This window comes from Triticum aestivum, chromosome 7B, assembly GCF_018294505.1.
Source record: "Triticum aestivum cultivar Chinese Spring chromosome 7B, IWGSC CS RefSeq v2.1, whole genome shotgun sequence".
Classification (NCBI taxonomy): domain Eukaryota; kingdom Viridiplantae; phylum Streptophyta; class Magnoliopsida; order Poales; family Poaceae; genus Triticum; species Triticum aestivum.
The window spans coordinates 624,945,800-624,959,911 of NC_057813.1; the positions used below are offsets into that span (position 1 = coordinate 624,945,800).

The 14,112-nt window shown below is 46.3% G+C and overlaps 1 long non-coding RNA gene across 1 annotated transcript in view; it reads right to left on the reverse strand.

Moving 5' to 3' along the window:
* LOC123159908 (uncharacterized) overlaps positions 1-14,112 on the reverse strand; it is a 27,585-nt gene that overhangs the window by 7,373 nt on the left and 6,100 nt on the right. The gene's annotated exons all lie outside the window — the stretch shown is intronic.

Here is a 14,112-nt window from a genome sequence, read left to right on the forward strand (position 1 = left end):
CCTGTTGGAAATATGCCCTAGAGGCAATAATAAAAGTATTATTATATTTCATTGTTCATGATAATTGTCTTTTATTCATGCTATAACTGTATTATCCGGAAATCGTAATACACGTGTGAATACATAGACCTCAATATGTCCCTAGTGAGCCTCTAGTTGACTAGCTCGTTGTGATCAACAGATAGTCATGATTTCCTGGCTATGGACATTGGATGTCTTTGATAACGGGATCACATCATTAGGAGAATGATGTGATGGACAAGACCCAATCCTAAGCATAGCACAAAGGTCGTTTAGTTCGTTTGCTAGAGCTTTGCCAATGTCAAGTATCTCTTCCTTAGACCATGAGATCGTGTAACTACCGGATACCGTAGGAGTGCCTTGGGTGTATCAAACGTCACAACGTAACTGGGTGACTATAAAGGTGCATTACAGGTATCTCCGAAAGTAGCTGTTGGGTTGACACGGATCGAGACTGGGATTTGTCACTCCGTATGACGAAGAGGTATCTCTGGGCCCACTCGGTGATGCATCATCATAATGAGCTCAAGGTGACCAAAGTGTTGGTCACGAGATCATGCATTACGGTACGAGTAAAGTGACTTGCCGGTAACGAGACTGAACAAGGTATTGGGATACCGACGATCGAGTCTCGGGCAAGTAACGTACCGATTGACAAAGGGAATTGTATACAGGGTTTGATCGAATCCTCGACATCGTGGTTCATCCGATGACAACATCGAGAAGCATGTGGGAGCCAACATGGGTATCTAGATCCCGCTGTTGGTTATTGACCGGAGAACGTCTCGGTCATGTCTACATGTCTCCCGAACCCGTAGGATCTACACACTTAAGGTTCGATGACGCTAGGGTTATAAAGGAAGTTTGTATGTGGTTACCGAATGTTGTTCGGAGTCCTGGATGAGATCCCGGACGTCACGAGGAGTTCCGGAATGGTCCGGAGGTAAAGATTTATATATGGGAAGTCCTATTTTGGCCACCGGAAAATGTTCGGGATTTTTCGGTATTGTACCGGGAAGGTTCTAGAAGGTTTCGGAGTGGGGCCTACCTGCATGGGGGGACCCACCTGAACGTGAGTAGTGGGGGAAAGGCCCCACACCCCTGGTCAAGGCGCACCAAGATCCCCCCTTAGAAGGAATAAGATCATATCCCGAAGGGATAAGATCAAGATCCCTAAAAAGGGGGGATAACAATCGGTGGGGAAGGAAATGATGGGATTTCTTTCCTCCCACCTTGGCCAACGCCCCAATGGACTTGGAGGGCAAGAAACCAGCCCCTCCACCTCTATATATAGTGGGGAGGCGCATGGGAGCTTGACACAAGCCAAGGCGCAGCCCCTCCCCTCCCCAACACCTCTCCTCCTCCGTATATGCTTGGCGAAGCCCTGTCGGAGTACTGCTGCACCAACTACACCACGCCGTCGTGCTGCCGTTGGAGCAATCTTCCTCAACCTCTCCTTCCCCCTTGCTGGATCAAGAAGGAGGAGACGTCTCCCGTCCCGTACGTGTGTTGAACGCGGAGGTGCTGTCCGTTCAGCACTTGGACATCGGTGATCCGAATCACGTTCGAGTACGACTCCATCGTCACCATCCCCTTGGCTAGCTTCCGCTCGTGATCTACAGGTGGTATGTAGATGCAAACTCTCTCCCTTGACTCGTTGCTTAGATGAACTCATAGATGGATCTTGGTGAAACCGTAGGAAAAATTTTAATTTTCTGCAACGTTCCCCAACAGTGGTATTAGAGCCAGGTTTATGCGTAGTTCTCTTTGCACGAGTAGAACACAATTTTGTTGTGGGCGTGGATTTTGTCATCTTACTTGCCTCTACTAGTCTTTTCTTGCTTCGGCGGTATTGTGGGATGAAGCGGCCCGGACCAACCTTACACGTACGCTTACGTAAGACCGGTTCCACCGACTGACATGCACTAGTTGCATAAGGTGGCTGGCGGGTGTCTGTCTCTCCCACTTTAGTTGGAGCGGATTCGATGAAAAGGGCCCTTATGAGGGGTAAATAGAAGTTGACAAAATCACGTTGTGGTTATTCGTAGGTAAGAAAACGTTCTTGCTAGAACCCAATTGCAGCCACGTAAAAGATGCAACAACAATTAGAGGACGTCTAACTTGTTTTTGTAGCGATTGATCATGTGATGTGATATGGCCAGAAGTTGTGATGAATGATGAATTGTGATGTATGAGATCATGTTCTTTGTAATAGGATTCACGACTTGCATGTCGATGAGTATGACAACCGGCAGGAGCCATAGGAGTTGTCTTTATTTTTTTGTATGACCTGCGTGTCATTGAAGAACGCCATGTAACTCACTTTACTTTATTGCTAAACGCGTTAGCCATAGAAGTAGAAGTAGTCGTTGGCGTGACAACTTCATGAAGACACGATGATGGAGATCATGATGATGGAGATCATGGTGTCAAGCCGGTGACAAGATGATCATGGAGCCCCGAAGATGAAGATCAATGGAGCTATATGATATTGGCCATATCATGTCACAACTATATAATTGCATGTGATGTTTATTATATTTATGCATCTTGTTTACTTAGGACGACGGTAGTAAATAAGATGATCCCTTACAAAATTTTCAAGAAGTGTTCTCCCCTAACTGTGCACCGTTGCTACAGTTCGTCGCTTCTAAGCACCACGTGATGATCGGGTGTGATGGATTCTTACGTTCACATACAACGGGTGTAAGACAGTTTTACACAGCGAAAACACTTAGGGTTAACTTGACGAGCCTAGCATGTGCAGACATGGCCTCGGAACACGAAGACCGAAAGGTCGAACACGAGTCGTATGGAAGATACGATCAACATGAGAATGTTCACCGACGATGACTAGTCCGTCTCACGTGATGATCGGACACGGCCTAGTCGACTCGGATCGTGTAACACTTAGATGACTAAAGGGATGTCTAATCTGAGTGGGAGTTCATAATTTGATTAGAACTTAATTATCATGAACTTAGTCTAAAACCTTTGCAAATATGTCTTGTAGATCAAATGGCCAACGCTCATGTCAACATGAACTTCAACGCGTTCCTAGAGAAAACCAAGCTGAAAGATGATGGCAGCAACTATACGGACTGGGTCCGGAACCTGAGGATCATCCTCATAGCTGCCAGGAAACAATATGTCCTAGAAGGACCGCTAGGTGACGCTCCCGTCCCAGAGAACCAAGACATTATGAATGCTTGGCAAACTCGCGCTGATGATTACTCCCTCGTTCAGTGCGGCATGCTTTACAGCTTAGAACCGGGGCTCCAAAAGCATTTTGAGCATCACGGGGCATATGAGATGTTCGAAGAGCTGAAACTAGTTTTCCAAGCTCATGCCCGGGTCGAGAGATATGATGTCTCTGACAAGTTCTACAGTTGTAAGATGGAGGAAAACAGTTCTGTCAGTGAGCACAACCTGAAGATGTCTGGGTTGCACAACCGTATGACCCAGCTGAACATTAACCTCCTAGATGAGGCGGTCATTGACAGAATCCTCCAGTCGCTCCCACCAAGCTACAAGAGCTTTGTGATGAACTACAACATGCAGGGGATGGAAAAGACCATTCCTGAAGTGTTCTCGATGCTGAAGTCAGCAGAGGCTGAAATCAAGAAAGAACATCAAGTGTTGATGGTCAATAAGACCACTAAGTTCAAGAAGGGCAAGGGTAAGAAGAACTTCAAGAAGGACGGCAAGGAGGTTGCCGCGCCTGGTAAGCCAGTTACCGGGAAGAAGTCAAAGAATGGACGTAAGCCTGAGACTGAGTGCTTTTATTGCAAGTGGAAGGGTCACTGGAAGCGGAACTGCCCCAAATACTTAGCAGATAAGAAGGCCGGCAAAACCAAAGGTATATTTGATATACATGTAATTGATGTGTACCTTACCAGTACTCGTAGTAACTCCTGGGTATTTGATACCGGTGCCGTTGCTCATATTTGTAACTCACAGCAGGAGCTGCGGAATAAACGGAGACTGGCGAAGGACGAGGTGACGATGCGCGTCGGGAATGGTTCCAGAGTCGATGTGATCGCCGTCGGCACGCTACCTCTACATTTACCTACGGGATTAGTTTTGAACCTTAATAATTGTTATTTAGTGCCAAGTTTGAGCATGAACATTGTATCTGGATCTCGTTTAATACGAGATGGCTACTCATTTAAGTCTGAGAATAATGGTTGTTCGATTTATATGAGAGATATGTTTTATGGTCATGCTCCGATGGTCAATGGTTTATTCTTAATGAATCTCGAGCGTAATATTACACATGTTCATAGTGTAGATGCCAAAAGATGTAAAGTTGATAACGATAGTCCCACATACTTGTGGCACTGCCGCCTTGGTCACATTGGTGTCAAGCGCATGAAGAAGCTCCATGCCGATGGACTTTTAGAGTCTCTTGATTATGAATCATTTGACATGTGCGAACCATGCCTCATGGGCAAGATGACCAAGACTCCGTTCTCCGGAACAATGGAGCGAGCAACCAACTTATTGGAAATCATACATACCGATGTGTGTGGTCCAATGAGCGTTGAGGCTCGCGGAGGATATCGTTATGTTCTCACTCTCACTGATGACTTAAGTAGATATGGGTATGTCTACTTAATGAAACACAAGTCTGAGACCTTTGAAAAGTTCAAGGAATTTCAGAATGAGGTGGAGAATCAACGTGACCGAAAGATAAAGTGCCTACGATCAGATCGTGGAGGAGAATATTTAAGTCACGAATTTGGCACACACTTAAGGAAATGTGGAATCGTTTCACAACTCACGCCGCCTGGAACACCTCAGCGAAACGGTGTGTCCGAACGTCGTAATCGCACTCTATTGGATATGGTGCGGTCTATGATGTCTCTTACTGATTTACCGCTATCATTTTGGGGATACGCTCTAGAGACAGCTACATTCACTTTAAATAGGGCACCGTCTAAATCCGTTGAGACGACACCGTATGAATTATGGTTTGGGAAGAAACCTAAGCTGTCGTTTCTAAAAGTTTGGGGATGCGATGCTTATGTCAAGAAACTTCAACCTGAAAAGCTTGAACCCAAGTCGGAAAAAATGCGTCTTCATAGGATACCCTAAGGAAACTGTCGGGTATACCTTCTACTTAAGATCCGAGGGCAAAATCTTTGTTGCCAAGAACGGATGCTTTCTGGAAAAAGAGTTTCTCTCGAAAGAAGTAAGTGGGAGGAAAGTAGAACTCGATGAAGTACTACCTCTCGAACGGGAAAGTGGTGCAGCTCAGGAAAATGTTCCTGTGATGCCCACACCAACTGAAGAGGAAACCAATGATGATGATCAAGGTACTTCGGATCAAGTTGCTACTGAACTTCGTAGGTCCACAAGGACACGTTCCGCACCAGAGTGGTATGGCAACCCCGTCCTGGAAATCATGTTGTTAGACAACGGTGAACCTTCGAACTATGAAGAAGCGATGGCGGGCCCAGATTCCAACAAATGGCTTGAAGCCATGAAATCCGAGATAGAATCCATGTATGAAAACAAAGTATGGACTTTGACAGACTTTCCCGATGATCGGCGAGCGATAGAAAACAAATGGATCTTTAAGAAGAAGACAGACGCGGATGGTAATGTCACCATCTATAAAGCTGGACTTGTCGCTAAGGGTTATCGACAGGTTCAAGGGATTGCCTACGACGAGAGATTCTCTCCCGTAGCGAAGCTAAAGTCCGTCCAAATCGTCTTAGCAATTGCCGCATACTATGATTATGAGATATGGCAGATGGACGTCAAAACAGCATTCCTTAACGGGCATCTTAAGGAAGAACTGTATATGATGCAGCCGGAAGGTTTTGTCGATCCTAAGAACGCTAACAAAGTATGCAAGCTCTAGCGATCCATTTATGGGCTGGTGCAAGCATCTCGGAGTTGGAATATTCGCTTTGATGAGATGATCAAAGCGTTTGGGTTTATGCAGACTTATGCAGAAGCCTGCGTTTACAAGAAAGTGAGTGGGAGCTCTGTAGCATTTCTCATATTATATGTAGATGACATACTCTTGATGGGAAATAATATAGAATTTCTAGACAGCATTAAGGCCTACTTGAATAAGTGTTTTTCAATGAAGGACCTTGGAGAAGCTGCTTACATATTAGGCATCAAGATCTATAGAGATAGATCGAGACGCCTCATAGGTCTTTCACAAAGCACATACCTTGATAAGATTTTGAAGAGGTTCAAAATGGATCAGTCCAAGAAGGGGTTCTTGCCTATGTTACAAGGTGTGAGATTGAGCTCGGCTCAGTCACCGACCACGGCAAAAGATAAAGAAGAGATGAGTATCATCCCCTATGCTTCAGCCATAGGATCTATTATGTATGCCATGCTGTATACCAGACCTGATGTAAACCTTGCCGTGAGTTTGGTAGCTAGATACCAAAGTAATCCCGGCAAGGAACACTGGACAGCAGTCAAGAATATCCTGAAGTACCTGAAAAGGACAAAGGACATGTTTCTCGTTTATGGAGGAGACGAAGAGCTTGTCGTAAAGGGTTACGTCGACGCTAGCTTCGACTCAGATCCGGATGACTCTAAGTCACAAACCGGATACGTGTATATGTTGAATGGTGGAGCAGTAAGCTGGTGCAGCTGCAAGCAGAGCGTCGTGGCGGGATCTACGTGTGAAGCGGAGTACATGGCAGCCTCGGAGGCAGCGCATGAAGCGATTTGGGTGAAGGAGTTCATCACCGACCTAGGAGTCATACCCAATGCGTCGGGGCAAATCAAACTCTTCTGTGACAACACTGGAGCTATTGCCCTTGCCAAGGAGCCCAGGTTTCACAAGAAGACCAGGCACATCAAGCGTCGTTTCAACTCCATCCGTGAAAATGTTCAAGATGGAGACATAGAAATTTGCAAAGTACATACGGATCTGAATGTCGCAGATCCGTTGACTAAACCTCTCTCGCGAGCTAAACATGATCAACACCAGAACTCTATGGGTGTTCGATTCATCACAATGTAACTAGATTGGTGACTCTAGTGCAAGTGGGAGACTGTTGGAAATATGCCCTAGAGGCAATAATAAAAGTATTATTATATTTCATTGTTCATGATAATTGTCTTTTATTCATGCTATAACTGTATTATCCGGAAATCGTAATACACATGTGAATACATAGACCTCAATATGTCCCTAGTGAGCCTCTAGTTGACTAGCTCGTTGTGATCAACAGATAGTCATGATTTCCTAGCTATGGACATTGGATGTCGTTGATAACGGGATCACATCATTAGGAGAATGATGTGATGGACAAGACCCAATCCTAAGCATAGCAGAAAGGTCGTTTAGTTCGTTTGCTAGAGCTTTGCCAATGTCAAGTATCTCTTCCTTAGACCATGAGATCGTGTAACTCCCGAATACCGTAGGAGTGCCTTGGGTGTATCAAACGTCACAACATAACTGGGTGACTATAAAGGTGCATTACAGGTATCTCCGAAAGTAGCTGTTGGGTTGACACGGATCGAGACTGGGATTTGTCACTCCGTATGACGGAGAGGTATCTCTGGGCCCACTCGGTAATGCATCATCATAATGAGCTCAAGGTGACCAAAGTGTTGGCCACGAGATCATGCATTACGGTACGAGTAAAGTGACTTGCCGGTAACGAGACTGAACAAGGTATTGGGATACCGACGATCGAGTCTCGGGCAAGTAACGTACCGATTGACAAAGGGAATTGTATACAGGGTTTGATCGAATCCTCGACATCGTGGTTCATCCGATGACAACATCGAGAAGCATGTGGGAGCCAACATGGGTATCCAGATCCCGCTGTTGGTTATTGACCGGAGAACGTCTCGGTCATGTCTACATGTCTCCCGAACCCGTAGGGTCTATACACTTAAGGTTCGATGACGCTAGGGTTATAAAGGAAGTTTGTATGTGGTTACCGAATGTTGTTCGGAGTCCCGGATGAGATCCCGAACGTCACGAGGAGTTCCGGAATGGTCCGGAGGTAAAGATTTATATATGGGAAGTCCTATTTTGGCCACCGGAAAATGTTCGGGATTTTTCGGTATTGTACTGGGAAGGTTCTAGAAGGTTCCGGAGTGGGGCCCACCTGCATGGGGGGACCCACATGAACGTGAGTAGTGGGGGAAAGGCCCCACACCCCTGGTCAAGGCGCACCAAGATCCCCCCTTAGAAGGAATAAGATCATATCCCGAAGGGATAAGATCAAGATCCCTAAAAAGGGGGGATAACAATCGGTGGGGAAGGAAATGATGGGATTTCTTTCCTCCCACCTTGGCCAACGCCCCAATGAACTTGGAGGGCAAGAAACCAGCCCCTCCACCCCTATATATAGTGGGGAGGCGCATGGGAGCTTGACACAAGCCAAGGCGCAGCCCCTCCCCTCCCCAACACCTCTCCTCCTCCGTATATGCTTGGCGAAGCCCTGTCGGAGTACTGCTGCACCAACTACACCACGCCGTCGTGCTGCCGTTGGAGCAATCTTCCTCAACCTCTCCTTACCCCTTGCTGGATCAAGAAGGAGGAGACGTCTCCCGTCCCGTACGTGTGTTGAACGCGGAGGTGCTGTCCGTTCAGCACTTGGACATCGGTGATCCGAATCACGTTCGAGTACGACTCCATCATCACCATCCCCTTGGCTAGCTTCCGCTCGTGATCTACAAGTGGTATGTAGATGCAAACTCTCTCCCTTGACTCGTTGCTTAGATGAACTCATAGATGGATCTTGGTGGAACCGTAGGAAATTTTTTAATTTTCTGCAACATTCCCCAACACCGCCGTGGTCGTCGCCGACGCCCTCGCCGCCGCCGCCCTCGCCCTCGCCGGCCGCCCCCGTTGTGAGCCGCCGCCGTCGAGGCTCTGTGTTCAGTGCTTTTTTTCATACATACATGTGTATTTTTGTTCATTGCATTTTTTTCATATATATAATTAATGTATATATGTATGTGGTAGCTATATGATGAATGGATGTGGCTATGTATGCATGAATATAATGTTCATAGCATTTTTTTGTTTATATATGTTTTTTCATATATGTATTAATTTTTTATTTAGGTTGTTAGTAGATATCGATTTTAGGTTAGTGCATTTTAATTAGGTTAGTGTAGAGGAAAAAGTAAAATAAGGAAAAGGAAGAAAAGAGGAAGAAGGAAGAAGGAAGAAGAAGAAGAAAAAGAATGAGAGGAAAAAGGAAAATAAGAAGAGGAAGAAAGGAGAAGAAGAGGAGAGGAAAAGAAGAGGAGAAATAAATAAGAAGAAGAAAAAAGAAGAAAAAGAAGAGGAGGAGAAGAAAGGAATGGAGGAGAAGAAGAAAAAAGTCTTCTCCTCTATTCCTTTCTTCCTCTCTTTTTTTTCTTCTTTTTTTTCTTCGATCTTCTCCTCTATTCCTTTCTTCTCCTCCTCTTTTTATTTCTTCTTTGTTTCCTTATGTTTTATCGGGTTTGTCGCCGTCAGGCTGCTCGCCTTCGCCCTCGCCACCCCCTCGAGATAACTTCGACATGAGGGGCGATCGATATATATACCCCCTCTCGACCGTGATAACCTATACAACGACAGCACCCCCCTCGGCCCTCTCGCTCGACCAAAACTCTCGAGGCCACCCAAATTTACCAAGTTAAAAGAGCGTTGTCGTCGAGGCCACCCCAACCCCTTGAAGCGTTGTGTCGAGGCGATCCCAAACCCTAGAGAAGCAGCGTCGAGGCGATCCCAAACCCTAGAGAAGCAGCGTCGAGGCCACTAACATGGTTCCTTATTGTGATTAGCTAGCTAGTTCTACGTTTGCCACTAATATATATCCATCTGTACCATGTTTGAATAATAATTGACATGTTGTAAATATTTGCAGAAACTATGGAGCACTACCGAGACGAAGCAACAGAAGCGATGTTGGGGGAGATGATCGCAGAAGGAACTGATGTCATTGCGTCATTTTTCAACGACGCCATTGGTCAGGAAGGACTGGGTGAAGAAGAGGGCTATGTTCATGATGGCTCCGGCCCATTAATGCCGGTACAAGAAGAGGGCTATGTTCATGATGGCTCCGGTGATGACCTAATGGAGGTACAAGAAGGAGACCGTGCTGACTGCTCCGGTGACCGAACCGAGTCCGGCCAGGTATATATATATTAGTTAAGCCCATGCTGACTAGTTAATTGATGCATTCATTGTTTTGGTATATGTACACATATTCATTACTCTCGTCTTTCTTCCTTTTAATTTCTAGCCCTCCGGATCGAGCACAACTTCGGTAAGGAGACGAGGCCCGAAGAAAAAGTTGAGCTCGGATGAAAGGTTTGAGATCATAGAAATCACGCCCGACGGTGAACCAATTGAACCCATCCAGACAAAGAACGCATTTTCTTCTCAGTGCGGGGTTCTTGTTAGGGACAAGATCCCGATCAGCATCCAGCAATGGTATAAGCCTAAGGGCGACCCTGAGGTGTCTTATGTCAATGATATGCAGAAAGAAGATCTTTGGACTCAGCTGAAGGCAAATTTCACCCTACCGCCAGAGGAGGATCCGGAGAAGCCAGATAAGAGCAATTAATCAAGTCTTGTGCTCTTAAGAAGATGACAACCCTATTCAGGAGGTGGAGGAAAGAGTTGAACCATTTTATCGAAAAAAAGACACCAGAATTCATCGGCAAATATGAGAAGATCAAAGATCCCCGGCCCGCATTTGTGGCCCACAAGACATCGTAAAAGAGTAAGAAGATGTCGGCGACGAACAAGCAAAATGCTGCGAAGAAGAAGCTTCACCATCGCACGGGGTTAGGTGGCTACCTCAAAGTCCGGCCTAAGTGGTCCAAGGAGGAGAATGATCTGCTTGAAAAAGGGATCGAACCAGAGACAATGAGATGGCCAGACCGTTGCCGGACTTGGTTCTTCGGGGCTGGCGAAACCTTGGACCCTGTATCAGGGATGTGCCGTTGGACGGACGAGCAACTAGAAATACCAGTCAAGAACCTTCGACACTATATCAATGCAGCGCAGAAAGGGACGTTCGTACCAGACAGGGAGAAGGACGAGCTCACAATGGCCCTCGGGAATCCTGAGCACCCTAGACGAACACGAGGCACGCCAGGCTCCATTCCATGGAAGGTTGGTTTCCGGACGCAGGGGGATACAAAACCCATGAGAGGAGGAAGAAACTGGAGCAGGGCCAACTGCAGGCGCTGCACGAAAGGGTAATGGGGCTAGAGGAACGAGAAAAGGAACAAGAAGCAGCAGATCGCAGCAAACGACCTGCCGAAACTTCCCCCGAAGCTACCCCGCCATCTCAGCGGAGAAGCAGCGTGGCTTCCACCGAGCTGCTTCAGCCGGAGCATGTCTTGACGGCTCCTGCCAGCTATCCCCTGGATGCTATCACGAAATCTCAACATTGCCACATTATGGCGCGATGGATGAATTTGAAGGTCAAGGCGGCTGTTGGCTCTGTTTATCCTACTGGATCCGGAGCAACTTATCACTGTCGGCCGATTCTAGAAGGATATGCTAAGGTGATGATGGATGAAATAACGGAGGGATTTGAGGACCTCGTGCTTGACCACCCTACAGGTGAAGGGGAGACTAGGCTGGGTTCTGCTCTGAAGACTCCATGCCTATGGTGGAAGGAGCTCATCAACCTTCCGAACTGGACACCTCCACCTCCTCCTCCTCCTCCGGCGAGTCAGGGCACTCCGCCTCCTCCACCGCCTCCTCCTCCGGCTAGTGACGATCAGGGCACGCGTGGCGGCACTCTGCCTCCTTCTCCGGCGCGTGGCGGCACTCCGCCTCCTTCTCCGCCTGCACCGGGGCTCCCGAGCAGCCAGCAGCCTCCTCCTTCTCCGCCTCGCCAGCAAGGGCGGAAGAGACCCGCCGCCATCCCGGCTGCTCCAGCGCATCGTACTCCTTCTCCTCCGCCTCGTAAGCAAGCACGAAAGAAGACAGATGCCGCAGCCGCTTCGTCTGCTCCGGCGTCTTGCAGCACAACCAGAGGCGGGAGGCAATACAGATACGGTCCACCTCTCAAGCCTCTAGAGAAGTTACCGTACGAGAGGACCGAGGAGGAAAACGATACGATTGTGCGGACCCACGTGAAGGAGTTCTTTGAAGGGGTGAAAGCAAAGAGACATCCACCTCCGGAGGAGAACGTAGATTCGGTGAAAGCAAAGCGCACTATCGATGCCCTGAGGAAACCACCAAAGTCTCCGCCGAGAACCAACTATCAGCGCATTACTGAACAGACATTTCTCGAAGCCCAGCGCTCGGGAAGTACTGTCAGTGATAAAAGGTTAAAAGAACGAGCAAAGGGGGAAAAAATTGCCCAGCTCGGCGAACAAGCACAACAATCGTGCCCCCCACTCAATGTGTCTAATGCTCCGGGGACGGTGGCCGGTTATGACAATCTTGCAGATTACCTGCCTGACGATCAACTTCCTGATTTCTTGGAGGTGGACGGACACAGATACGAGTACGGGAAGCCTCTCGTCAAAGATGAAAAATTTCTGACAACAATGATGCGAAGATTCCATAATTGGTACATGGAAACCTGCAGAGAGTCTGGGGGTACGAATGCTTTGTATCTGAATATTAAAGAGGAGCACGACCTCGTTGCAACTGATCTGTTGATTGTTCCATTTGATGAGTTCTTCGCGTTCTTCAATCAAAAGGCCATCGATAAACTAATGGTCTTTTGCTACTGTCTGTAAGTACTATTTCTATCATTAAGTCTCTATATATAGCTCGGCTCTTTCATTTCATGTATTTATAATTAATTATCCTCAATATATTATGCAGATTGAAGATCGTCGAGTGCAAAAAACAAGAAATTTATGATATTGGGTTCATTAACACAAATATCATAGATGAATTTCTGGTTGAAAAGGACGTCAAAGAGGCTGAGGACAACTTGCTACGATCGTTGATCAAAAATCAAAACAAAGATACCATACTCTTTCCTTACAACGGCAAGTGAGTGTTACTGTCGTGTGCATATTCGGTTTCCCTTATTACTCGAGCGAGGTTATAGTAATGTAATTGATGAGTTATGCATGCGTGCGCAGGTACCACTATGTTCTTCTGGAGATTAAGCTTGAGCGGGGACTAGTAACCGTCTTAGACTCGAGACGGAAAGATCCCAAAACCTATGCGGACATGACTGAATTGCTCAACAAGTAAGTTCAATCGATCATTATCGCACCATATCGGCAACTTTTTGTTCATTTCCTGATATCTCAAGTAATAATAATTATTTTCTTTGTCTTGCAGGGTTTGGAAACAGTTCACCGCAGAAACTTCGGGACTGCCGAAGGAGCTGCGATATACATACCCGAAAGTAAGTACTACTGGCTAGCTAGTTGCACGCATCTCCCGTTGATTCTATAGCTATACTTTCATCAATGACATTTATAATGCTTCATTATCAGTTTGATTGACCTCTATTTCTCGTAAAGTGCTTGTGGCAAGAACAAGGGAATGATTTCTGTGGATACTACGTGTACAAGTTCATCCACAACGCGACTTTGAAAAACAAGCGGGGCTACTATAAAAAACAATATGAAGTGCGTAAGCAATAATATTAACAATTTCATTTTATTACACCATCATTTCTGTTGAGTTTCATTCATATATATATATATATATGTATTAATTAACCCCCTTCTTCAAATTAGACGTGGCAGATGCGGAATGAACTCCTAGAACCAGATCGCATGAAAGCAATTCAAGAGGAATTGGCGGGATTCTTTCTTGACCATGTCATCAATAAAGCCGGAGAATACCATGTGGAAATTGATTTCAGTTGCTAGGGGATTGTAATTAAGAGATCTTATACATATTGTACATGTGTAGCCAGTAGCGTCGGATACATGATACGAAAACTTGTTGTTCGACCAATCTCTCGGAGAAGGAGAGGTCGATCGATCACTTCTCTCGGTATGCATGACGAACTTCTGTACTCAATGGTTCTCTCGATCACTTATGTATATATAGTACGTAGCGTCGACCAAGCACGGACATAAGAGAGGACACTTCTCTCTATTAATTAGCTAGCTAACACAATATATGAAACACCTAAATTAACCCCCCAAAACCCCCAACCC